The sequence below is a fragment of the Misgurnus anguillicaudatus genome, chromosome 3, assembly GCF_027580225.2.
Source record: "Misgurnus anguillicaudatus chromosome 3, ASM2758022v2, whole genome shotgun sequence".
NCBI classification, from domain to species: Eukaryota; Metazoa; Chordata; class Actinopteri; order Cypriniformes; family Cobitidae; genus Misgurnus; species Misgurnus anguillicaudatus.
The window spans coordinates 24,488,815-24,513,403 of record NC_073339.2 but is presented as its reverse complement, the minus strand read 5'-3'; the positions used below and the strand labels follow the sequence as shown (position 1 = coordinate 24,513,403).

Genomic DNA, 24,589 nt, shown 5'->3' with positions numbered 1-24,589 from the left:
ACATCCCCTTTGGACAAAGCCTTAAGTTTCTTCTTAACTAACGTTATATGATGACATTTACGTTACTTCAAAGCCCAGTTAACTTAAAACGAGATTAATGTAAGTTAAAGTAAATGCATTCTTTGCATTTTCAGATTATTAAAATGAGATTTTTGACAATTACAGCCCGTAACAAATCTCTGGTAATTAATTTCTGAAAACCATTTTTTGTACACGAACAGTTAAAGCAGCCCATCCCCCGCTGTACAGCAGTGCTGCTGGGTCAAAATAACCCATTTGCTGGATCATCTGTCGCAGGGATTTTGGATCGTCAGAAGGAGAAATCAAATACAGCAGGACTTACAAGCAGACATTCTTCAGCGGTTCTTTTCTGGTGAAATAAAGGTCTGTATGTGTCTTTGTATCATTTAATCGATACCTATTGGCAAAAGTGTTGTCCAAACGAGGGCATTTCATTACGTTTAGTCAACAACATCAGTCGAGTGCTTGAAATAACTTTTTGTGAGCAGATGCGCGTTTTTTCCACAGAACGGGGTAACGTTGGACAATATATTTAATATGGTAATAATGGCGATTAACATTGGACTATAATTATACTTTATTATTTTGAGTATAGACCGTTTCATCGGACGCATGCGTGTCACGGGTACGCGTCTGGTCATTACTTCCGGTTTAATGGTCTGACTAGTGCCTCAGATGAATTCTGGAACAAATTACCTCGTCAAAAATAACTAATGTTTTGGTTTCCTAAAGGCAGGGGGAGACAGCGATCATGACCATGTGAAGGGAGGTTTGATAGCCGATTTGTAGTTAACAATGTATACATTATTAGTACACATTTTACTTGCAACGTTAGCTCAGTGTAGTTTTTTATACGCTTTAGCTATGAAATAAGAACTGAGGTAATTTACTTGTTGTTTATTTTGCTTGGTGTCAGAAATTAACTACTCTAAAAAGACTTTGTTGTTATTTATTCTTAGCGGAGTTTACCGGAAGATGTTTATAAATGACAGGATTCAACTAACTTTGAAATGTCCGTTAAAGCCTAATCACACTCTGTGACATTCAAATCTGCGTCCGTGCTTATCCAGCGAAAGCAGTTTACGTGTAACGTATGAAACAAACATTCAGATATATGTTATTCCGGAAGTACTGGAATAAATCTTTATAGTTCAGATATAAACACTGATGTCTACGAAAACGATCAAAAGAGATTAAATCGTCTTTTCGACAGTGACAATGCTTAAAATATAGTTTCTCTTAAGTGCAACATTAATGCCAGCAGGTGGTGAACAAGTAAATTAAAGGTGGGGTGCATGATCTCTGAAAGCCAATGTTGACATTTGAAATCACCTAAACAAATGAATAAGTATGAATGGTCTATTACAGGGGTGGCGAATGTCGGTCCTGGAGAGCCCTCTGCAGAGTTTAGTTCCAGCTCTAATCAAACACACCTGAACAGGTAATCAAGGTCTAAAGAGTTACTAGAAACCTTCAGACGGGTGAGGTTTAAGCTCTGTTTACACGTACATGGTTGTTTTTGGGGACTGGGAGGTTTGCCTTCGTTTGTGCCCCTCGTTTGCGCGCGGGCGGAGGGCTCGCCTCTGGAACCGATTGTTTCTAAAAACTCCGGCCAGAGTGGAGATCTTGAAAATCTTCGGTTGCATGTAAAGTGAGACAAACGGATGTTTAAGCAGGCAACGTCACAGAGTATGCCCCAGAGCTTGCACCTACGTCAAAAGTGCGACCTATGTTTACATGTGACTGCTACTCTGAACGCTTCCAAGATCATATTTATGTTCGTGCAAACTCGTTTTGTCTGTTTGTATTTGCAAATACAGCTGCTCCATTATGTCGAGGAGCAGAGACGAGTGCTCGGAGGTCAGAAATTTTACGCCTGTTTGACTTCATGCGGCGTTGCAAGAACCGACAGACGAATGATGTCAAAGTACCGCGAAAGCGATTTGAAATTAGACCTCTACGTGTGATTCCTCAACTCGCTCTCGCGGTACTTTGACGTCATCGATCACCTACTGCAACAACTCCTTGCTCCAACATGAAGAGCCAGTTTGCGTCACCACCAGCGGTGCCGGTGATTGGCTTATGTGGGCTTGAGCTTCTCTTGACGGCATATATGCACGCGTACGTGTAAATAAACACTTTTCTGAAAACTGACATGTGTGCACGATATTATTTTTGAAACCGGAGAGGTTGAAATGTCCGTTTGAAAATAGCCGCCCACGTGTAAACATAGCCTTAATCAGGGTTGGCGCTAAAAACTGCAGGGCTGTGGCTCTCCAGGACCAACGTTCGCCACCCCTGGTCTATTATCTATATTGATAGAAAAAAATGCATCATTTACAGCTCAGGGGCGGAGCCAGACATTGTAGACATTGGGGGCTTAGCCCAAATCTAGGGGTTTCAAAGCTTGGTCCCCTGTTGATATTTTTTCTCCATTTACGGCAGCTTTATAAACTATTTTTTAATCTAAGTGTTCTCTGTATTGTCCAGTGTTGGGTGTAACTAGTTACTAAGTAATTTGTTACTGTAATTTAATTACTTGAAAAAGTAATGTAAGGGATTACTCTTATTTTTCTTGTAATCGAATTACAGTTACTTCTGATGTAACTAAATACTGTCTGTAGAACAATTATGTATACTATAATAAATAGTGGATTTAACATGGTTTTAGTTTACAATTCTCACTATTAACTGGTTGATTATTAGCATTAATATTACTGAGATGTTGACTGTTTTTTAGTAGGCCTACTTAAATAACACATATTAATGCCTGATTCTGCAAAACCTTATTCTACACCCTTAACCCTCCCCATTTCTACAAATACTTAAAATAAACAACTACTTTAGTATTAATAAGCAGTAGTTGGAGTATATTGAGGCAAAAGTAGTTAATAGTTAATTAATAGAGAGAAATGAACCCTAAAGTGGGAACAGAATAATTGATTTACTTTTATATATTGTTTCTTCGAGCCATTTCAAGCCTATCCTTGTATCATGTACTAAATAGGATTTAGAAAGTAATTAGTAATAATTAAATACTTTTTGGAGTAATTTGTAAAGTAATTTAATTACATGATTGAAGATGTAATTAGTAACTAGTAATTAATTACTTTTTTGAGTAACTTACCCAACACTGGTATTGACATTTTGAAACTGCAACATAACAAATTTTGACAATGATACTTTAACTTCTCTTATCCAAAAATAGGCAAACATGTTTGCTGATGGCTAATCCAGTAATTATAAAGCTACATAAGAATAACAATTTTTGACTTCATTGACAGAACAATTTCTCACCTGCTTATGGAAGCGTTTCTCTCTCTTTCTCTCTTTCTGTCTATCTGTCTGTCTGTGATCTCTCTCCACCCTCCTCTCTTCCTATTTGCACTGACAGTTATCACACATAAGGATATTTTAATGTAAGAGATTGGGGATTCACATTTTATAACTGTCTATCAATGTATTTCTGAGGTAAAATCATTGCGAATTTCAAATGCGGACAAAACATACCTAACTAACTATATACTTTCTCACCTTCTTACTTCTGACGTCTTTAAAAATATAAATCGTATATCCATCTATAAAAAAGTATATATGCAACAATGAGCAAGTTTTTTCAAAGTTTTAATTCACTGTTATTAAATGTACTTTAAATTTAAAGTTACCAATGACCAATAAGGCAGACTAGACCAGCGCACCACAGTAAGTTAGACATTAGCCATGCAGATAATATATCAGTTGACGCCATTTAACAGTATTTACATCACATAACTATAAATATACACTTACAGTAATAACGAAGGCACTGTAATAATAAAGACACTTTAAAAATGCGTTTACTGTGGGGAGATTCAGGCTCTGTTTACACGTACATGGTTATTTTTAAAAACTGAGAGATTTACCTTCGTTTGTGCCCCTCGTTTACACGCAAACGGAGAACTCGCCTCTGAAACCGATTGTTTCTAAAAACTCCGGCCAGACCTCTACGTGTGATTCCTCAACTCGCTCTCGCGGTAATTTGACGTCATCGATCACCTACTGCAACAGCTCCTCCCTCCAACATGAAGAACCAGTTCGCGTCACCACCAGCGCTGCCGGTGATTGGCTTACGTGGGCTTGAGCTTCTCTTGACGGCATATATGCACGGGTACGTGTACATAAACACTTTTCTGAAAACTGACATGTGTGCACAATATTATTTTTGAAACCGGAGAGCTTGAAATGTCCGTTTATGAAAGTAGCCGCCCACGTGTAAACATAGCCTCAGAATGTTATTTTGCATTCAACTCGCATCTCTTATTCATTTTCAGTTGAGTGGGGGACCGGAGAGTTAAAGCTGAGTGCCGCCACCTAGCGTCCTGGATGAATTCATTTTACAGATCTGAAAAGATTCGGGGCTTTTGACAAAACATTCGGGGCTCGAGCCCCAAAAGCCACCCCCCCCCCGCTCCGCCCCTGTTACAGCTAAAAGTTTGTGTTTTTCTGTTTTAGGTGGTCTGAGTTTCCATGAGTTTCCTCGGCTAACTACCCCAGGCATGGTATGTTAATATACTGTCCTTATCATATGGTAACAAAAGTTTTATTTAGTCTTTTTTTAGAAGTTGTTTTTTTGTTATTTTTGCATTTAGATTGCACAAGACTTTTACACATTACACCAGGATGCAGCTCCAAAACTCTTCGAGAAATGGCTCCTTTGATATACCGATAGGATCTTGCATTTTTCTAAACCAGAAGCAAAGCTTCCATGTTCAGTTGAGGAGATGACACAAGGTAAAGTTTCTCAACTATTTTGATATTATGGGCCAGATTTACTAATAGCAATTTAATAGAGACACCCACTGATAAATTAATGAAGAAAATTTTTGACAATAATTGCTGTTGGGAGATTTGGCACTTTCTCCACTCATCTTCATTTATTTGAAATGCCAGACAGTTAACCAACATTATCTGAACATATTGCTTTTCAATTTCTGCTGCTACAGATGCAAAGGGATATCTTGCATTAAAGCTGCTCCCTGTTTTGCTCCCACCTCCACCCTTCAAAACTGCCAGAAAAAGTCCGGCCCAGCATTGATGATGGCAAAAAAACTTTCATCGATATTCAGCCTGTAAGTACAAATCAAGAAATTTACTTTAATACTTTATTTACCAGTGCCCGGTTGCATGAAAGTCCTTAAGCTAAGAAATCCCTTAAATATAAGGTTAAGGGTGCCCCTAATAAAAAATGGGTTGCAAGAAAAACCCTTAAGTGAACCTTAAGGCTGTCAATAAGTATTTACCCTTAAATGCTAAAGTATTACCTTAAGTTCTGCTATGCGTTGCAACAAAGTCCTTAAGTCACATTTTTCCTTAAAAACTTAAGGGACTATAACAGGTCCCTTAACGTCACACGCGATGGCTGATTTTATGGTTATTTAAGAAAATGAAGTACCAACGCGCATTTCTAACCATCGAAATAATCCCTAGAGAAAAAGATGCGCATTTATTAGGAGAATAGCGGTTTGATCGTCCGTCAATCTAAAGTGTTTCCAGTTTGAATTACTTTGAGGTTTTATACACGCAGCACTTTACAGTCTGTTATTTGCGATGTTTCATTGTATACAAATCCGGCGTCTGTTGAGCTGCGTGTGTTGATTTGTTACCGCTGTGAGATTTTGTAACCATAGCAACCGCGTCTCCGCTGCCGTGTTTTGGCAGAGACTACCGTAAAATATAGAGTTGTTCCGATTCCGATACCAGTATCGGAAATGTGGCCGATACCACAAAAAATTCTGGCATCGGAATCGGCGAGTACTTGAACCCATGTACCGATCCGATACCATTTTCTTACTAAACCTACACTGTCAAAAATAAAGGTACAAAGCCGTCACTGGGGCAGTACCCTTTAAAAAAGGTCCTAATATGTACCATTTAGGTACAAATATGTACCTTTAAAGGTACATATTGGCAGTTCAAAGTACTAATATGCACTCTTTGGGTGCAAATGTGTACCTTTTTGAAAGGGTGCTGCCCCAGTGACAACTTTTGTACCTTTTTTTCTGAGAGTGTAGTTATGCCCGTTATAGCTAACGCTGCAGCGAAACTCATTTATTCTTCGCTGCTCTGAATGCAAACACCAGGAAGTTACCTCATGCGTGACGCAACCACTGTTTACTTAGAGCGGCAAAGAAATGAAAGCAGTATGTCCGCTGTTTGTTAGTATTTCAGACTAATAAAACAAAACATCGACATGTCTCAATGGAGTCCGCGCCCGCAGATTTTGGCGGAGTACTCAACGGAGTTAATGCCCGTGATTGACAAGCACACATACCCCGAGCTTGAGCGCGTTTGTGAGTGACCAGTACTGTCATTGACAACAAGTACACATACATAGCCTCGCGCGTTTGTGAGCAGCATTGATAAGTACATAAACCCTGCGTGTGCTGTTTGCTGTGATTGTTTTTAATGATAAGAGTATGAACCGTTTGATATTTGAGATGAAATAAAACTTACCACTGAGTTTTACCGCAGATCTTACTTGTATCTGTCGTCTATGTGACGCGACCGTCAGCACAGCACATCCATAATTTCAAATCCGTTTACAAGACGAATGCTCTTGTTATGTTTAATATAAAGTTTACATTGCGTTGTAAAAATGATGAAATTATCTTCATACGTGCTTAATTCATAATGAGAACGTTTACACAAGCTTTTTTATTCTGCTATAATATATATTAACAATAATATGTCATTTTATATAGGCTACAAACTATAATTCTATCTTGACATGCACATTATCTGGTTCATGTTGGTCCAGTTTAATTCAGAGGACTCATTGGTTTGGTGTATTCATTTTAATTGTAAGCCTTAGATGCAATTTTGTAATATTTAATAGTTTAAATTCTCTAATTTCTTCTAAAAACATTTAAAATCATCCCACAGAATTCCACAGATTTTTCAAATTATTCTAAAACTAAAATACCCTTTCAGTGTACAGTGTTAGATTTGTGGCTCGTTTTCTCTTAGGAAAAATAAATATTACTGTCAAATGTCTTTCAGATAATAAAAATACCCTAGTTCACTGTATGTATTTGTTCATGTTTTATACAGGAATAAGTCTGAAGCACACCATAAAACCGTTATATCCATTCATACAGGACTAGTAGTATGTATAGCTGTATATTTTACAGATATACATCCAGGTATCGGATCGGTACTCGGTATCGGCCGATACCCTGAGCCCAGGTATCAGAATCGGTATCGGGAAGAGGAAAATGGTATCGGAACATCTCTAGTAAAATACTTAGTATAAACACTTAGGTAAGGGTGACAGTTAAGACCTTTGTTGCAACGCTCTTAAATAAATCCCTACCTCAGGGATTTTTTCTCCCTCAGGGAAACCCTCACTTAAGGAGTTTCATGCAACCGGGCACAGGTATTTAAATAAACTACCATTCAAAAGTTTGGGACATTATGTTAGTGGCTGTCTTAAAGTGGGCAAGATCAAGGTGTTATAACTCCCAAACCCATCACCCATACCCACACCCTGACACCCAAGGCCGCCTTAATGCACGGGCTTACCTGGGCTGAAGCCCAGGGGCCTCCCAAGTTCAAGGGCCTCCCAAGTTTGCGTTCATGACGAGCTGAAAATGTCATATTGTTTTGTAACTTGTCGGGTTTTCTGTCAATCACTCTAATTGGACGTTACATGGCTGCTGATTGGTCCGTTGTAACTTAACGTGAAATAAAATGTCAGACTCAGACGTAACATATTTTTTATTCTGCGTAATGTAATTAAGTGCGCGTTGTCAACTTGACATTCCTGCACGTTAGACTGAGTGTGACAGAGAAACGGGAAATAATCCACCAACAAATGAAAGAGTAATTTCTGAAATTTCATAAGCACTAGTGAGGTGCAGGTCTCTCTCTCTTTCGTGCGCGCGCTCGCTCGTTCGCTCTATGTGCTCGTTCAGCGGAGTCTCTGGCATGCAGAAGTCTCTGACCCGTGCACAAGAAACTGTGCCGCTAAATTAAGAAATGAGTTCCCGCACATAATGCTGTTAGTTGTTATAAAGTTTAAGTTTACTCGCGTTTATATCAGTGACGCGTGCGCAGCTGGAGCGATGTAGTTTGACGCGACGTCAGCTCACAGTACACACATCTGTTGGTAGAAAGACGAGAAAGAGACGCAACGGTAAAGGTGCAAGTCTAAGAAAGTAAAGAGCAACAAAACCATCTCAAATGATCATCCCCTGATAGCACCATTATAATCTCATTATCTAAAGATCTTATATACAGGTATGTTCCCTGTCTGTCTTGTGCATATTCATACTTGGTCGGTTTACATGCTTATGTATGCATAAATACTAAATACAATGCATACTATATCTTCAATATCCTACAAAATAAATAACTGATTAAAAAACAAGATTCTGTCTATAAAGACTTAGCTTTTGTTATCATTAATGCATTTAACAAGATTATGCCTATAAAGACTTATCTTTTGTTATCATTAATGCATTTTCACTTTAAAACTAACTTTAACTTATTATATTTTTAAAACTGTGGTGAGCATTTAGTTAGTGAGTGGCAATTTTCTGCAAATTATATTCCAAAAACTATATAAACATAAAGCTTATAAACATATAAACTTTCACACATTTTGGTTTTATTATCACCACAAGTGGCTGTGTATGGTTGTTAAATAAAGTGTCTTGTGTTTATGCTCAAGTGGGCTCAGTGATATGTTAATAACAATATTATGGTGTTTTCTGGCTCAAAGAGGGAAAACTCACTGTTGTATGTCTCGAAAGAAACTAATGCATTTTGTGATGTAGATTACCTAGATATTACACTTAAAAAAGAGACTATAAATCGATGGGAAGGGGGGCCTACAAAACCTCTTAGCCCCGGGGCCTCACATTAGGTTAAGGCGGCCCTGCTGACACCCCCCAAGTTTCACCTTAACTCATTTGCATTGTGTGTCCTTTAGGTTGGAACAAATATGATGGAGTACCTCCAGCAGGCTGAAGCATCAGGACTTTACCCTTATTTCCTGTCACTTAAAAATGGACACACGAGTCCCAGGCATTCGTCATCCTTGGAGGAGAAACTTTGGACAAGGCACTTTGATTGGGGTAGTAGAAGCACAACATTCTTGCAAGTAAATGACAAGAGGTTTTTTGAATAGACTGGGTTTCGGGTACAAGAGTTATCATTTTAGTTTTTTTTTACAGACTTAAAGGTGCTCTAAGCGAATCTGTGTGACGTTACTTTTTGTTGATGTTTGAACCGTTTTCAAACAAACGGAGCGTAGCTAACTCCTTCCCTCCCTTCTGTGCTTTCATGAACGCGCCCAACCCTCACCCCCAAATGGTTCTTGTCGTTAATTGGCTGGAACACTTTGTTATCCTTTCTGGTAGTAGGTTTGGCCACTTTGTTTTTATTGCAGTTTGTGGAGCCTAGGCTGTCTAGAGATCACATTTTTTACAGTTTGATCAGCGGACAGGCAGCAAGCAGATAGTGAGGAGATGTTTGCTGTATGTAACAAAAAATGTTTTATGGTCTAAAACGCGTGAATTCGCTTAGAGCACCTTTAAGAAAGAGTATTGCTTGATGAATATTAATGACATGTTAATGAAATGTTACACTGGCAAAATGCTGTATTTCATAGTTTTTTTGTGTGTGTTCATAATGTAGACTAAAACAATACTGCTTTGTAACAAACAGTTGTTCTTAAAGGTATTTAATGAATTTCATGATTTTTTAAAAATGTTAAAACATATAGGGCGGTTTCACAGACAAGGATAAGACTAGTCCTAGAATAAAGTAAATGTAAGAGCTGTCCAAACTGAAAACTACTTGCACTGACATATCTTAAAATACACCAGTGCCCTTTATTTTCCCTCAAAATGCACACAAGTATTGTTTTTATTAAGATATGTTTGTTCAAACTTGTTATATTTCCTAATTAATAACTAAGGATTAGTCCTGGCTTAAGCAAATCCCTGTCCGGGAAACCACCCCTTACACTTTTGCAATTAGAGGCAAGTGAAGAAATTGTTTAAAATTGTTTAAAAATGGAATTTTATTTATTGTATTTATAGTTTTGTATGATCTCCTGAATTTTTGATTGAATTTTGATGCACAAAGTGTAATATGCTAAAAAATATTAATGAAAAATAAAGTTAATACAATGTTGATCTGTTTGTTTATGTTGTGGTTTTTAATTTTAAATGATAATTTTAAAAGGAATAAAAATAACCCTTTATACATTTTTAAAAAAAAAAGCATGTGGGTGAAAGTCAAGTTCAGGTAAAGTCCGCGGTGCGGACCTGCAGATAAACAAAGACAAAACCTTTAAAGTTTAAAATATAAAGCTTAACATGTAAATCACAGTTATTAGGGTTGCTAGTTATTCTCTGCTTCTCAGTAGAACTGTACAATACGGGAGTGCGGTTACCGCGACAACCCTAAATCATATGGTTAAAGCCAGTTGTAGCCATTTGTGATTGACAGCTATTCATCCAGCGCATCTCCCCGCACGGGATCGATCACATATCCAGATACAGAAGCCACTTTGATGTTGATAAATGTAAACGGGCTGTGTCCTGATATACTGATGATAAGATCTCCCAGATGTGAAAAATGTGTTCGTATGTTAATGCAAATAAACCCTTTGCCTGAACTTTACCGACTTCCCGTTTCGGTGTCACATGACCAATGTAGTGTAAATGATTGGCTGGATGTTGAATGATTTGATACACGGATCGAATGCTTCTCCTTGCTCCCCCGGATGTTGACTCTGAATATTTTTACACTGAATTTTTTGAGACGTGGAATTTATTTGCACTGAATTTTCTGAGACATTGTTTTTTTTACACCAAATCTTTTGAAACATTGAATGTTTTTACACTGAATCTTTTGAGACATTGATTTTTTTTTCATTTAATTTTTTTAGACATTGAATTTTTTTTACACTGAATTTTTTAAAAACATTGAAAAAAATTTAATTGGCAAAAAAAACAGTGCTAGAAATTCAATGGCTTTTAAAATTCAAAGTCTGATTTAGATGCAAAATAAAATTCAGTGTTAAAAATTTGATGCAAAAAATCAGTGCTAAGAATTAGAAATCAAAATCCAATGGCACTGTTTTACTACTAATAGGAGACTAAATTAATCTACATTAAGTTACTATGGAGATTTACTCTTTGGAGCTAGCCTGCTCCAGAGCAGGCTAACAACCAGGCTAAGATTAATTCTAGTTATTAATTCAATTCAAAGAACTTTATTAATCCCAGGGGAAATTGCTTTTGTGTTACAATTATACAAAAGAAAGAAAAAAGAAATAAAATAAATACATATAAATATATGCCCATCAATGATTTAAAAATTAATAAACTATATACAATATAAACAATATAAAAAGGGTAATTAACTTCAATGGTGAATTGGTTTCAATTAAGGACGTAACAAGGTCAATATACAGATGAGCATTAAGGCATGAGAAATATCTTACTGAGAGGTACAGATGTCAGTCTAGCAATGAAATCACTTGCAGACATATTTATCACATTCAATGTCCACAGAAGATTCATGAAGGAGGATTTCTACAAGACTGCAAGTAACACGAACAGATTACTACATAAAGTGTTACATTAGCCCACAATAGAGCAACAGAGCAGTCATTTTGTGTTACAGCATTTTGTGTTTCTCTATTGTAATTAGATGGAGTGGATTGCACCCACCCCTGTGCCAGATAAATGATACTTTTTTAAATGTTAAAAAAATCAGTACAGACAATAAAATATGTCAGCAGACATTACCTAATGTGTAGGTTTTTTTCTGCAATCTAGTCACCAGCGTGCAAAATTTTCTTAATTTTGACTTGCTAAAAGGGATGGATGGATGGGATGGTCCAAATTATTATGCACATGCCATTTTTGTTTATTTTTACAATATAGTCATTAAGTTTACAAATTGTATTTTGCTCTAAACAGTTATATGACACTGTGCATGTCACTATATTTTAAAACATAATTTGACATATTTAAAATGTCAAGAGATACTTTAATACTTTAAAAAATATTATTATGCAAAATGCCCTTTATCAAAATTTAGTGGGTTACATTGATCCACAAAACGGATATCTTTAAAATGTGCTGCATGGACAGATTTTTTTTTTCAAAAAGAAAACTCAAACACAATGTAAATCAAATAATGTATTTAACACAAGTTACATAATAATATATGAGCATAGTTTTGACTTTAAATCTCCCATTCAGTATGTATAGTTTCTGTCTTTATTCCACTTCAAGATGCTACTACTGCATTCCAGAGTTGATGTTTGAATATGAATTGTCCACCTCACAGATCTTATAATGCTCCATAATAAGACTGAGGACAGAGGATGATGGCGGTTATACCTTAATTTTCTTCTTATTTTATGCTCATATGAATTAAAATAGTCATGTTGCTTTTTGCAGCATGCATGGTGTATTATTATCCTAAACAATTAGCATAAAAGTGTAAATTAATTTCAGAAGACATCATTAATTTTATATCCCATAGTGAAAACCATCTTTTAGGGAATCTACATCTTCTAGATGTCCTTTTGACCCCCTCAGGGACCCCAAAGGGACCTTATCATCTTAGTTCCCAATATTCCAGTCTAAGGGGCCAGTCAAACCAAAAGCGCTTTAAACACTTGCAAACGCAAGGCGCGACGCACTGCCTTTTTTAAAAAAAAGAGCAGTGCGACGCGGCTCTTCATATTGCTAAGCAACCACCGAGTCAGCTGTCTTGTCAATCAAATATTGAAGCGTGAGCGCTCTTTTGCTGTTAACTCATATTAGCTGAAACTTTAAAAAGAGGGCGCTTGCTCTGACCTTGTTTGAGGGTGAGAGGTGCACAAACACGCAGGAGAGAGTGAGCGAGTGGAGTCCGGTTCTTCCCTCACCACAACTTATGGCCCGCCTCTCCACTCATTTGACTGGACAATGGAAAGACGCGAATGACGTCGGGCGCTTCTCTGCTCTCAGCGCTCCTTCAAAAACGTGTGCGCGGCAGGTGGCAAAAAACCGCAAGGCGCTCGGCGCGCATAAACAGCGCGCAAAAGCGCCCTGCCCATAGAATATCATTCAAAAAAGGTGCCTGCAACTGCCATAAACGCTTTTGGTGTGACTGGCCCCTTAATCATTACTCTGCCACCTCTTCTTGTTTGAAAATTGTGGCTATTCACCAACAATCCAGAATATACTATTCATTTTATTGGCATGTCAATGAATAAAACTGTTTGAAAACTTCAAGTAGCTCACAGCAAATGTTGTATTTTTGGAAGCTTTAGTTTGGGAGGCGGGGTTGAAATATAGCTTTATGCACTAAAGGATCCCATAGTGAGGGCTTCTTGAGACACCAGCATGTTGGCTTCTTAGTAGTGGCATTTTTATTGTTGCCTTTTCCTAATATTTTCCTTACTTTATAAAATGAATCAATTATTTCTGTTTAGTTCCACCAAATATAAATTGTTATAGGAAATAGACCGCTTTTTTAAGATAATGCACACTTTTTTGTCTTAAGATCTGTTTTTCATACCCCAACTTTATGTTTCTAAATGAAACTTGGTTAGATGACAGCTGCAGTGCTACAGTCCTCAATGAATCAGCCCCACCCAACTTTACCTTTATAAGTGTCTGTAGAGCTGTAAGAAGGGGTGGAAGAATAGCTGCTTTATTCAAAGATGCCTTTCAATGCAAGCAAGTGTTACTTGGTGATTACCAGTCTTTTGAATATTTGTGTATTGCTCTAAAAGGTACACCACGCATTCTGTTTACAATTATTTATAGACCTCCCAAATACACCTCAGCATTTGTTGATGAATTCATAGAGCTATTATCAACAATTTCCTCTGAATTTGATTATTTTGTTATTGCTGGAGATTTTAATATTCATATAGACAATGCAGAAAACAATACTGCAATTGAACTGTTACATGTTTTAAACACTTTTGATCTGACCCAGCACATGCAAGGTCCTACACACAATCGGGGACACACTCTTGATCTGCTCATTAGCAAGGGTCTAAACATTTCATCTACTGTTATCAAGGATGAAGCGCTATCTGACCATTTCTGTGTTTACTTTGATTTATTGATCTGTCCTGCCACTGATGCTAGATCTGTCTATGTCAAAAAAAGGTTCATAAATGAGAACACCAGTGAGGTATTTATGAATGCTATATCAATGTTGCCAAACAAATCGGCAGACTCTGTTGATGTTCTCCTTGAAAACTTTAACATAAAAGTTAAAGATGCCATTGATGGTATAGCTCCAGTAAAGGTCAGGGTGATCACTGGCAGACGTAAAGCACCCTGGAGAAACACAACAGCAGTACAGCACATGAAAAGAACATGCAGAAAAGCTGAACGTATGTGACGGAAAACAAAACTTGAAGTACATTATAGCATCTATAAGGACAGTCTTCGTGCTTTCAATGTAGAACTAGGCACAGCTAGACAGACCTTCTTTTCAAACATTATAAACAAGAACATAAACAACACTCACACTCTTTTTGCTACTGTAGAGAGACTAACAAACCCCCCAAATCAAGTTCCTAGTGAAATGCTCTCTGACAACAAATGCAATAAGTTTGCAACCTTTTTCTCTGAGAAGATCAGTAATATCAGAATGACGATCAATACGGCCTCATATTGTACTGTGTTCAGTCAGATATCATTGCAACAACCTCAGAAATTAGTCATTCTCTCAGAATTTGACATAATTGATATAAAAACCTTGGAAGAAACAGTACAACATCTTAAAGCATCAACTAGCAGCCTTGACACGCTCCCCACATCTTTTCTCAAAAAGGTACTTAACTGCTTAGAAACTGACCTCTTAATAATTGTAAATACCTCTCTGATCACAGGCACCTTTCCAGAGTCATTAAAAACAGCAGTTGTTAAGCCTCTCCTAAAAAAGAGTAACCTAGACAAAACCATACTTTGCAACTACAGACCAAACTCAAATCTTACGTTTATAGGCAAGATCATTGAAAAGGTTGTATTTAATCAGCTGAACAAATTCTTAAACTCAAATGGCTATCTGGAAAATTTTCAATCTGGTTTCCGTCAGCATCACAGCACAGAGACAGTGCTCATAAAGATAATAAATGATATTCGCTTAAACTCTGATTCAGGTAAAATATCAGTACTGGTGCTACTAGATCTTAGTGCTGCCTTTGACACAGTAGATCACACCATACTCTTACATAGACTGGAAAACTGGGTAGGGCTCTCTGGGATGGTCCTCAAATGGTTTAAATCATACCTACAAGGAAGAGGTTACTTGTTAGGACGTCGGTTTGATTGGTTGCTTTGTTTCTGTGTTTTCATTGTCTGTGTTTATGTTTTACAGCTCTGCTCATGCGCGTCTGTCATTTGGGTTCTTCATCATCGTGATTTCCTACACCTGCGTCAACACACCTGTTAATTATTACCCCTCGTTTGGTTGCTATATTAGTGCCCTTAGCCCTTTGTTCTCTGCGAGTTCGTCATTGTATGTGCCTTGCCAAATTCTCCTGTCCAGTCTTGTCTAGTCGGTCTAGTACCCAGTATTATATAACTCCAGTTATCTGTTTATTTTGTTATTTTATTTTATCTTACAAGTCTAGTAATTACTCATAGCTCCAGTTTATTTCTTTAGTTATTTTCCGTATTTTACCTGAGTTCTCTGCTGTCACCATCTGCCAGGTTACCCACTGCTCTGCTTTCTCTGAGTGGCTGTCATCTCACTCTCCGCTGCAGCTTCGGCTGTTGTGCTGCTAGAGGCGCTGTCCAGCGTACCCACGCAGGGTCTGTAGCCGCGGTCCGGCTTGCCCGGTTAAATTCTCCGTGGAAGTTAAACTATTCACCCTGTCATTGCGCAGTGGATTATTCACCCTGACATCGCTCTGTGGATCTGTCACCCTGTCTTCAAACAGTGGATTTCTCAGCTGGCCTTCGCTCATTGGAACTCTCACCCTGTCTACGCACAGCGGAAAATCTCACCCTGTCTACGCACAGCGGAAAATCTCACCCTGTCTACGCGCAGCGGATCTCTCTCTCTCTTTGATTTTTTCTCTACATTTTTCACCCAAGCTCAGCCTTGTGGTCATTGACTGCCTTAATAAATTATCATTTTTCTGCAATTGGATCCTGTCTCAGTCTCCCTCTGTAGCCCTGACAGACGAACTCGCCAACTAAATGGATCCAGCAGATGCCGAGTCAGTGCGTACTGCCATCATCCAGCAGGGAGCCTGGTTGGGTCAGCACACGGCACAGATTTCATCAGCGTCCCGTGAGGTCGAGGATCTTTCGTCTCGCTTCACTGAGCTTAGCACTCAGCTCGATCAGATCCGACGAGAGGTCAGTCAACCCCGCCAGCCTCTGGAAGCGGAACCCCATGCCACCAGCCCTCCGCCGTATGATGGCGATCCCAACTCCTGCCGGGCATTCCTTTCCCAGTGTTCCTTGGTGTTTGCACTTCAGCCCCGAAGATATGCTACAGAACAGACCCGGGTAGCTTTCTGTATTACCCTGCTCACCGGGCGAGCGCGTGAGTGGGGCACTGCGGTCTGGGATGCCCGCGCACCCTGCTGTCAGTCTTTCGATGCCTTTCGGCGCGAGATGGAGAAGTTGTTCGACCGGTCGGTGCAGGGGGATGCCGCAGCCGCCCGTTTGGTGCGTTTGGGTCAAGACAAGCACTCAGTCACGGACTATTCTATAAGGTTCAAGACTCTGGCCACAGCGTGCGGTTGGAATGACTCAGCTCTACGTGCTCAGTTTGTAGACGGCCTCAATGATGAGATCCAGGATGAAATCGCTTCCCACGATTTGCCTCGTTCACTCGATGAGATCATCGAGCTCGCGCTCAAGGTTGAGGCTCGGATGCTTCTTCGCCAGCACCGCCGCACGCTGCGTCACCGGGTTCTTCAGAATGAGTCGGCCGGCTCTACCACGCCCACCTCGTTGTCATCGCTCACTGAGGCTGAACCCATGCAGCTCGGTCGCATGCGTCTCTCTCTGAAGGAGAGAGAGCGACGTCTTCTGAATTGTCTCTGCCTTTACTGTGGCAAGCCGGGGCATTTCGCTAAAGGGTGTCCGTTAAAAGACCCAGCCCGCCGGTGAGACCGGGAGTCCTGGTGGGCGTGGCTACTGAAGAAATCTCCCGTGTCTCAAGCTCTCATCTTCCTGTTATTTTGTCCTTCGGGGGCAAGGATCATCCCACCTCGGCTCTTCTCGACTCTGGTGCCGAGGGTAATTTTTTGGATGAGGAGCTGGCTCGTTCGTTGGGCATTCCCGCTGTTCCCCTCAAGATTCCTCTCGTGGTTTGGACCCTCAAAGGGCAGCAGACAGCGCAGGTCTCTCACTGTACACCCCCGGTTAGTCTCTTTGTTTCTGGCAACCATCGTGAGGAGATTGTGCTGTACCTCCTAGGCTCTTCTCTTTCGCCCATCATTTTGGGTCATGCCTGGTTGGCACAGCACAATCGTCACGTGGATTGGCGTAATAGTGTTATTTTATCTTGGTCTTCGTCATGTCATGTGTCTTGTCTTGGTGCTGCTTCTTCTGGTTCTGTTTCTTCTGTTTCCCAGGTTTCTGCAGCCGATCTGACCGGGGTCCCGGCGGAGTATGGAGATCTTCATCAGGTGTTCAATAAAGCCCGGGCCACCTCCCTTCCTCGCCACCGGCCGTATGATTGCGCCATCGATCTCCTCCCAGGCACTTCTCCGCCTAAAGGTAGACTTTTTTCTTTGTCCGGTCCCGAGAGAGAGGCTATGGACCGTTATATTAACGATTCCCTTCGTGCCGGTCTCATCCGTCCCTCCACTTCCCCTGCGGGGGCAGGTTTCTTTTTTGTTAAAAAGAAAGACGGCTCCCTACGTCCATGCATTGATTACAGAGGTCTCAATGACATTACCATTAAGAATAGGTATCCCCTGCCTTTAATGTCGTCGGCCTTTGAATTGTTGCAGGGAGCGCGCGTCTTCACCAAATTAGATCTGCGCAATGCTTACCATCTGGTGCGCATTAGGGAGGGAGATGAGTGGAAGACAGCTTTTAATACACCTTCCGGACACTTTGAATATTCCGTTTTACCGTTCGGGCTTTGTAACGCTCCGTCTGTCTTCCAGACTCTGGTCAATGACGTGCTGAGAGACATGATCAATAAATTCGTGTTTGTGTACATTGATGATATTCTCATCTTTTCCCCGTCTATGCAGGTACACACTCAGCACGTTCGCAGAGTTCTTCGGCGTCTCCTTGAAAATCAGCTCTTTGTTAAGGCGGAGAAGTGCGAGTTTCATAGGGATTCGGTTTCGTTTCTTGGTTTCGTTATTGCCGCGGGCGAGATCCGTCCAGACCCTTCTAAGATTAAGGCGGTAGCCGAGTGGCCAGTCCCCGACACTCGTAAGGAGTTGCAACGGTTTCTGGGTTTTGCCAATTTTTATCGGCGATTCATCAGAAACTTTGGTCAGATTGCTAAACCTCTCACTGCTCTCACTTCCACTAAAGAATGTTTCCGTTGGAATAATGACGCTCAGGAGGCCTTTGATAATTTAAAGTCCCGGTTTATCTCTGCTCCTGTTCTTTCTATTCCAGATCCGGAGGCTCAGTTTATTGTGGAGGTAGATGCTTCTGATGTCGGGGTAGGCGCCGTGCTTTCTCAGCGGTCTGCGAAGGACGGAAAGGTGCATCCTTGCGCTTTCTTTTCTCACCGGTTGAGCCCTGCTGAACGAAACTACGATATTGGTAACCGGGAGCTGCTGGCGGTTCGATTGGCTTTGGGTGAGTGGCGTCACTGGTTAGAGGGGACCTCGGAGCCCTTCTTGGTTTGGACGGACCACAAGAATTTGGAATATGTCCGTTCAGCCAAGAGGGTGACATCGCGGCAGGCTCGTTGGGCACTCTTCTTTGACCGTTTTAACTTTACTCTCTCGTACCGGCCAGGTTCTAAGAATACAAAGCCTGATGCCCTCTCTCGTTTGTTTGGTGATCCTGACGTCGAGAGGGACGAAACCATCCTCCCGGAAGGGCGGGTGGTGGGTGCCCTCTATTGGGGCATCGAGCAGCGAGTGAGGGAGGCCGGACGGGAGAGTGAAGTGCCAGAGGGGTGCCCGGCGGGTCGGCTTTGGGTTCCGGTAGCGCTCCGCTCCGAGGTCATCCGGTGGGGTCACGAGTCCAAGTTTTTCGGCCATCCGGGAGTCCGGAGAACGTTGGCTACCGTCCGTCAACGTTTTTGGTGGCCCGCTATGGGCTCCGACGTCAGACAGTTCGTTTTAGCCTGTCATGTATGCGCTCGTAATAAAGCGTCTCATCAGCCTCCCATTGGTCTGCTTAAATCTCTCCCCATACCCACCCGTCCTTGGTCACACATAGCCATTGATTTTGTCACCGGCTTACCAGTTTCTAAGGGTAACACCGTCATCCTCACGGTGGTGGATCGTTTCTCTAAAGCGGTTCATTTTATTCCCCTACCTAAGCTTCCCTCTGCCAAAGCGATGTCCCAGATATTAGTGGAACACGTCTTTCGCCTCCATGGTTTACCCACAGACGTGGTATTCGACAGGGGTCCTCAATTTATCTCTCGATTTTGGCAAGAATTCTGTAAGCAGATCGGTGCCACTGCCAGCCTGTCTTCAGGTTATCACCCTCAGACCAATGGGCAATGTGAACGGGCTAATCAGGATCTTGGTCGTACGCTCCGCTGTCTGACGTCTCAATGTCCGAACTCTTGGTGCCAACAGCTTCCGTGGGTAGAATATGCACATAATTCCCTGCCTGTATCATCCACTAATATGTCCCCTTTCGAAGCCTCGATGGGTTTTCAGCCTCCTTTGTTTCCCACGCAGGAATCCGATGCGGCGGTTCCGTCTGCTCTGGCCTTCGTCCAACGCTGCAAACGCATCTGGAATAGGGCCAGAAACGCTTTAATTCAGACTTCCAGACGAACCCAAGTCGCGGCCGACCGGCACCGGCGACCCGCCCCTCGCTATATTTGTGGGCAGAAAGTATGGCTCTCTTCCAAGGATCTGCCTCTCCGAGAGCCTTCACGTAAACTGGCTCCTCGCTTCCTTGGTCCATACAGTATAGTTAAGGTCATTAGTCCGGTTGCGGTCAAGCTCAGATTGCCTTTAGCATTCGGTCGGATTCACCCGGTTTTTCATGTTTCCAAGATCAAACCTGTTTTTTTTTCCCGTATTAATCCTGTCCCCTCTGCTCCCACCCCTCCCACCCCTCATCTAGTGGACGGTTCTCCTGCTTATTCAGTTAAGCGGTTATTAGATTCACGTCGGCGGGGCAGAGGTTTTCAGTATCCTGTGGATTGGGAGGGCTACGGTCCGGAGGAGAGGTGTTGGGTACCGGCCCGGGACATTTTGGACCCTGACTTGATCAACGATCTCCGTCGGCGACAAGGTGAGCCCCTTCTGGGACCGCCCGGTGGCGGTTTTGGGAGGGGGGATTCTGTTAGGACGTCGGTTTGATTGGTTGCTTTGTTTCTGTGTTTTCATTGTCTGTGTTTATGTTTTACAGCTCTGCTCATGCGCGTCTGTCTTTTGGGTTCTTCATCATCGTGATTTCTTACACCTGCGTCAACGCACCTGTTATTTATTTACCCCTCGTTTGGTTGCTATATTAGTGCCCTTAGCCCTTTGTTCTCTGCGAGTTCGTCATTGTATGTGCCTTGCCAAATTCTCCTGTCCAGTCTTGTCTAGTCGGTCTAGTACCCAGTATTATATAACTCCAGTTATCTGTTTATTTTGTTATTTTATTTTATCTTACAAGTCTAGTAATTACTCATAGCTCCAGTTTATTTCTTTAGTTATTTTCCGTATTTTACCTGAGTTCTCTGCTGTCACCATCTGCCAGGTTACCCACTGCTCTGCTTTCTCTGAGTGGCTGTCATCTCACTCTCCGCTGCAGCTTCGGCTGTTGTGCTGCTAGAGGCGCTGTCCAGCGTACCCACGCAGGGTCTGTAGCCGCGGTCCGGCTTGCCCGGTTAAATTCTCTGTGGAAGTTAAACTATTCACCCTGTCATCGCGCAGTGGATTATTCACCCTGACATCGCTCTGTGGATCTGTCACCCTGTCTTCAAACAGTGGATTTCTCAGCTGGCCTTCGCTCATTGGAACTCTCACCCTGTCTACGCACAGCGGAAAATCTCACCCAGTCTACGCACAGCGGAAAATCTCACCCTGTCTACGCGCAGCGGATCTCTCTCTCTCTTTGATTTTTTCTCTACATTTTTCACCCAAGCTCAGCCTTGTGGTCATTGACTGCCTTAATAAATTATCATTTTTCTGCAATTGGATCCTGTCTCAGTCTCCCTCTGTAGCCCTGACAGTTACTATGTGAACATAGGTAACCATAAATCTGAGTGGACACCCATGACATGTGGAGTCCCACAGGGTTCAATTCTTGCACCGCTTCTGTTTAATTTGTATATGCTCCCACTTGGTCAAATAATGAAAAAGAACCAAATTGCTTACCACAGCTATGCAGATGACACCCAGATATACTTAGCCCTGTCACCCAATGACTACAGCCCCATTGACTCTCTATGTAAATGCATTGATGAAATTAACTGTTGGATGCGTCAAAACTTCCTCCAGTTAAACAAAGACAAAACTGAAGTCATTGTATTTGGAAATAAAGATGAAACTCTCAAGGTTAACACATACCTTGAATCTTAGGGTCTAAAGACACAAAAAAAAGTCAGAAATCTTGGTGTAATTTTAGAGTCTGACCTTAATTTCAGTAGTCACGTGAAAGCAATAAGCAAATCAGCTTACTATCATCTCAGAAATATTGCCAGAATTAGTTGTTTTGTCTCAAGACAGGACTTAGAGAAACTTGTTCATGCTTTCATCACCAGCAGGGTGGATTACTGCAATGGACTTCTTACTGGGATCCCCAAAAAGACAATTAGACAGCTGCAGCTAATACAAAACACTGCTGCCAGAATTCTGACCAGAACCAAAAAATCTGAGCACATTACTCCAGTCCTCAGGTCCTTACACTGGCTTCCTGTTACATTTAGAATAGATTTTAAAGTATTGTTACTCGTTTATAAATCACTTCATGGCTTAGGACCCAAATACATGACAGATATGCTGCTAACTGAATATAAACCTAAAAGATTACTCAGATCATTAGGATCAGGTCAGTTAGAAATACCAAGGGTTTACTCAAAACAATGTGCGTCAGCATTTAGTTATTATGCCACCTCTAGCTGGAATCAGCTTCTAGAAGAGATCAGATGTGCTTCAACAGTAAACACTTTTAAATCTAGATTAAAAACACATCTGTTTAACTCTGCATTTATTGAATGAGCACTGTGCTGCTTCACACTGACTGCACCTTTAACTCAAGTCACTTTTACTCCTTTTTAACATTTTAAACTGTTTTTATTAAAATCACATTTATTTTCTTTAATTGTTATTCTAAATTCTCATGTATCTTTGTTTTTATTGTGATTTTATTGTGTATCTATTATTTTTAGATTTTCTTTTTTCTCTTTTATATATTGTTTCCTCATTTCTATGTAAAGTACTTTGAATGACTTCTGTGTATGAAATGTGCTATACAAATAAACTTGCCTTGCCTTGCCTATTGTATAAGAACTACAACTTCCCAGCCAGCAATGACATGTGGGGCCCAAATGAGGGCTTCATGGGTGGCAAATGTGGGCCTGCTTGCTCCTGCCTAAATGAGTTAGCGTAGAGTAGCGTTATCAGCTGAATAGCTTAGTGCAGGGGTTAATGGACCCACCTTTGTATCTTGTAAGTTTTCCTACTAATAATGCCCTAAATGATACCAAACTTCTACAGTAGTACAAATAGGTTATGCACTCATAAAACGATGGATTGGAAAGTTTGTAAGTACACCAGAACATTGCCTTATTTAATCATTAAATTAATAAATATTTTTGTTATATCTATTTTTGGTGAAGTAATTTGTAGACGGCCCTAAATGCTCGTCTAACTGCAGGTAGCAGCAACAGCAGCAGCAACAGTAGCAGAAGAGAACAGGCAAGTTTTCATAAACTTCTGGTGTACCTACAAACTTTACAATCCATCATTTTATGAGTGCATAACTTTTTTGTATTAGAAGTTTGGTGTCATTTCGGGCATTATTAGTGGGGAAACTTACGAGATACAAATGTGGGTCCATTAGCCCCTGCACTAAGCTATTCAGCTGATAACGCTACTCTAAGCTAACTCTCCCAATGTTCGACCCAAGTGAAAAAAGCTTCTGGGGGGTGTTTGGCTTGAGGTCATGGTGCAAAGGACTAGAGGTCGACCGATATGGCTTTTTCTCTGGCCGATGCCGATATTTAGAAATCAGGGCAGCCGATGGCCGATATGTTTGGCCGATTATTTTGTACATAATAATCAAAATGTTCTCATCATTAGCAGATATTTTAAATGTAAAAATCTCACTATTTAAGTCAAAGTATTTAAAAAAATTATGACTGGTCTTTCTGAAGAGTTTTACAACCTCCTCTGCACCATGCATTTATCAGACACAGATATTACCTGACACTCTGCTGTCATCATCTATGATCAGTTTTTTACCATGGCTTTTATTTTTTTATAGAATAAAATCCTTATTTGGTAGACCTGATAAATTATTTATTCATCATAAAGTTAACATAGTAAATGTCTGTTTTTTTGTTGAGACTGTTATTTAGGGCAAATCTTTCTAAACACATTTACATTCTCATTTCTGACGCGCTATAAGTGACTGATTGTGCTGACAGTGACCTCTTGTGAGTTTAGTGTTGGGACAGATCTGTTGTTTCAACCGTTCATTCAAACGAATCCGTTCAAAGGAGTCAGTTCGCGAATCGGACGCGTAGTGTTGTAATCCAGGCTGAGCAGCGCAAAACTGTAAACAAACTGTTACTGTAACAACACAAAAAACATTTCCTCGGTGGATATGATTTGGTCTTCCGACCTTTCGCCATCGAGTCAGTTTTGTTTTGTATAATAAAAGCAGGGAGACAGCGCGCGGCTCTGCTCTCTCTGTCACGCAAATAAAGATTATCATCACTCATTAATCACATGAAATGAGCCTAATCTTTGAACGGACAGTGCACCGCGAGACATAAGACCGTCGCACTGTTGTACTGGCTGCTTAATTCGCGCGATACCGCCATCATTTAATAAAGCTTTCTGTGAACAAGGCATGGCTGCACATACACGGGAGCGATCTGCTTGCAGCAGCAAGAGGCAGCGTCACGAGTTCTACAACAGCGCTTAGGTGCCCGCAGATGCGCCTGCATATTAATCTGCCTAATTTTGCAGCTAAATCGGCCAAAGACGATTTTTTAAATATGCCAAAAATCGCCCAATTAATCGGCCTGCCGATAAATCGGTCGACCTCTAATTTGGAACACAGTTTATTTTATTCACAATAGAATATAGATAACATCTCACATTTTGAAAGTGAGACATTTTGAAATGTCATGCCAAATATTGGCTCATTTTGGATTTCATGAGAGCTACACATTCCAAAAAAAGTTGGGACAGGTAGCAATAAGAGGC

At 40.8% G+C, this 24,589-nt stretch overlaps 1 protein-coding gene and 2 long non-coding RNA genes across 5 annotated transcripts in view; 2 read left to right on the top strand and 1 right to left on the bottom strand.

Annotated features, from left to right (window-relative positions):
* Positions 1-24,589, bottom strand: part of nsun3 (NOP2/Sun RNA methyltransferase 3) — a 347,258-nt gene that overhangs the window by 65,051 nt on the left and 257,618 nt on the right. The gene's annotated exons all lie outside the window — the stretch shown is intronic.
* Positions 340-11,991, top strand: LOC141361740 (uncharacterized). 2 transcript variants are annotated; one of them, XR_012367900.1, is made up of 5 exons: positions 340-384; positions 4,513-4,559; positions 4,650-4,791; positions 5,004-5,129; positions 8,993-11,991. It is a non-coding gene; the product is annotated as an uncharacterized lncRNA (long non-coding RNA). The 2 variants fall into 2 exon arrangements; XR_012367902.1 differs by lacking the exon at positions 340-384 and adding an exon at positions 393-1,462.
* On the top strand, positions 15,084-22,647 carry LOC141361742 (uncharacterized). The gene is made up of 2 exons (XR_012367903.1): positions 15,084-15,340; positions 21,402-22,647. It is a non-coding gene; the product is annotated as an uncharacterized lncRNA (long non-coding RNA).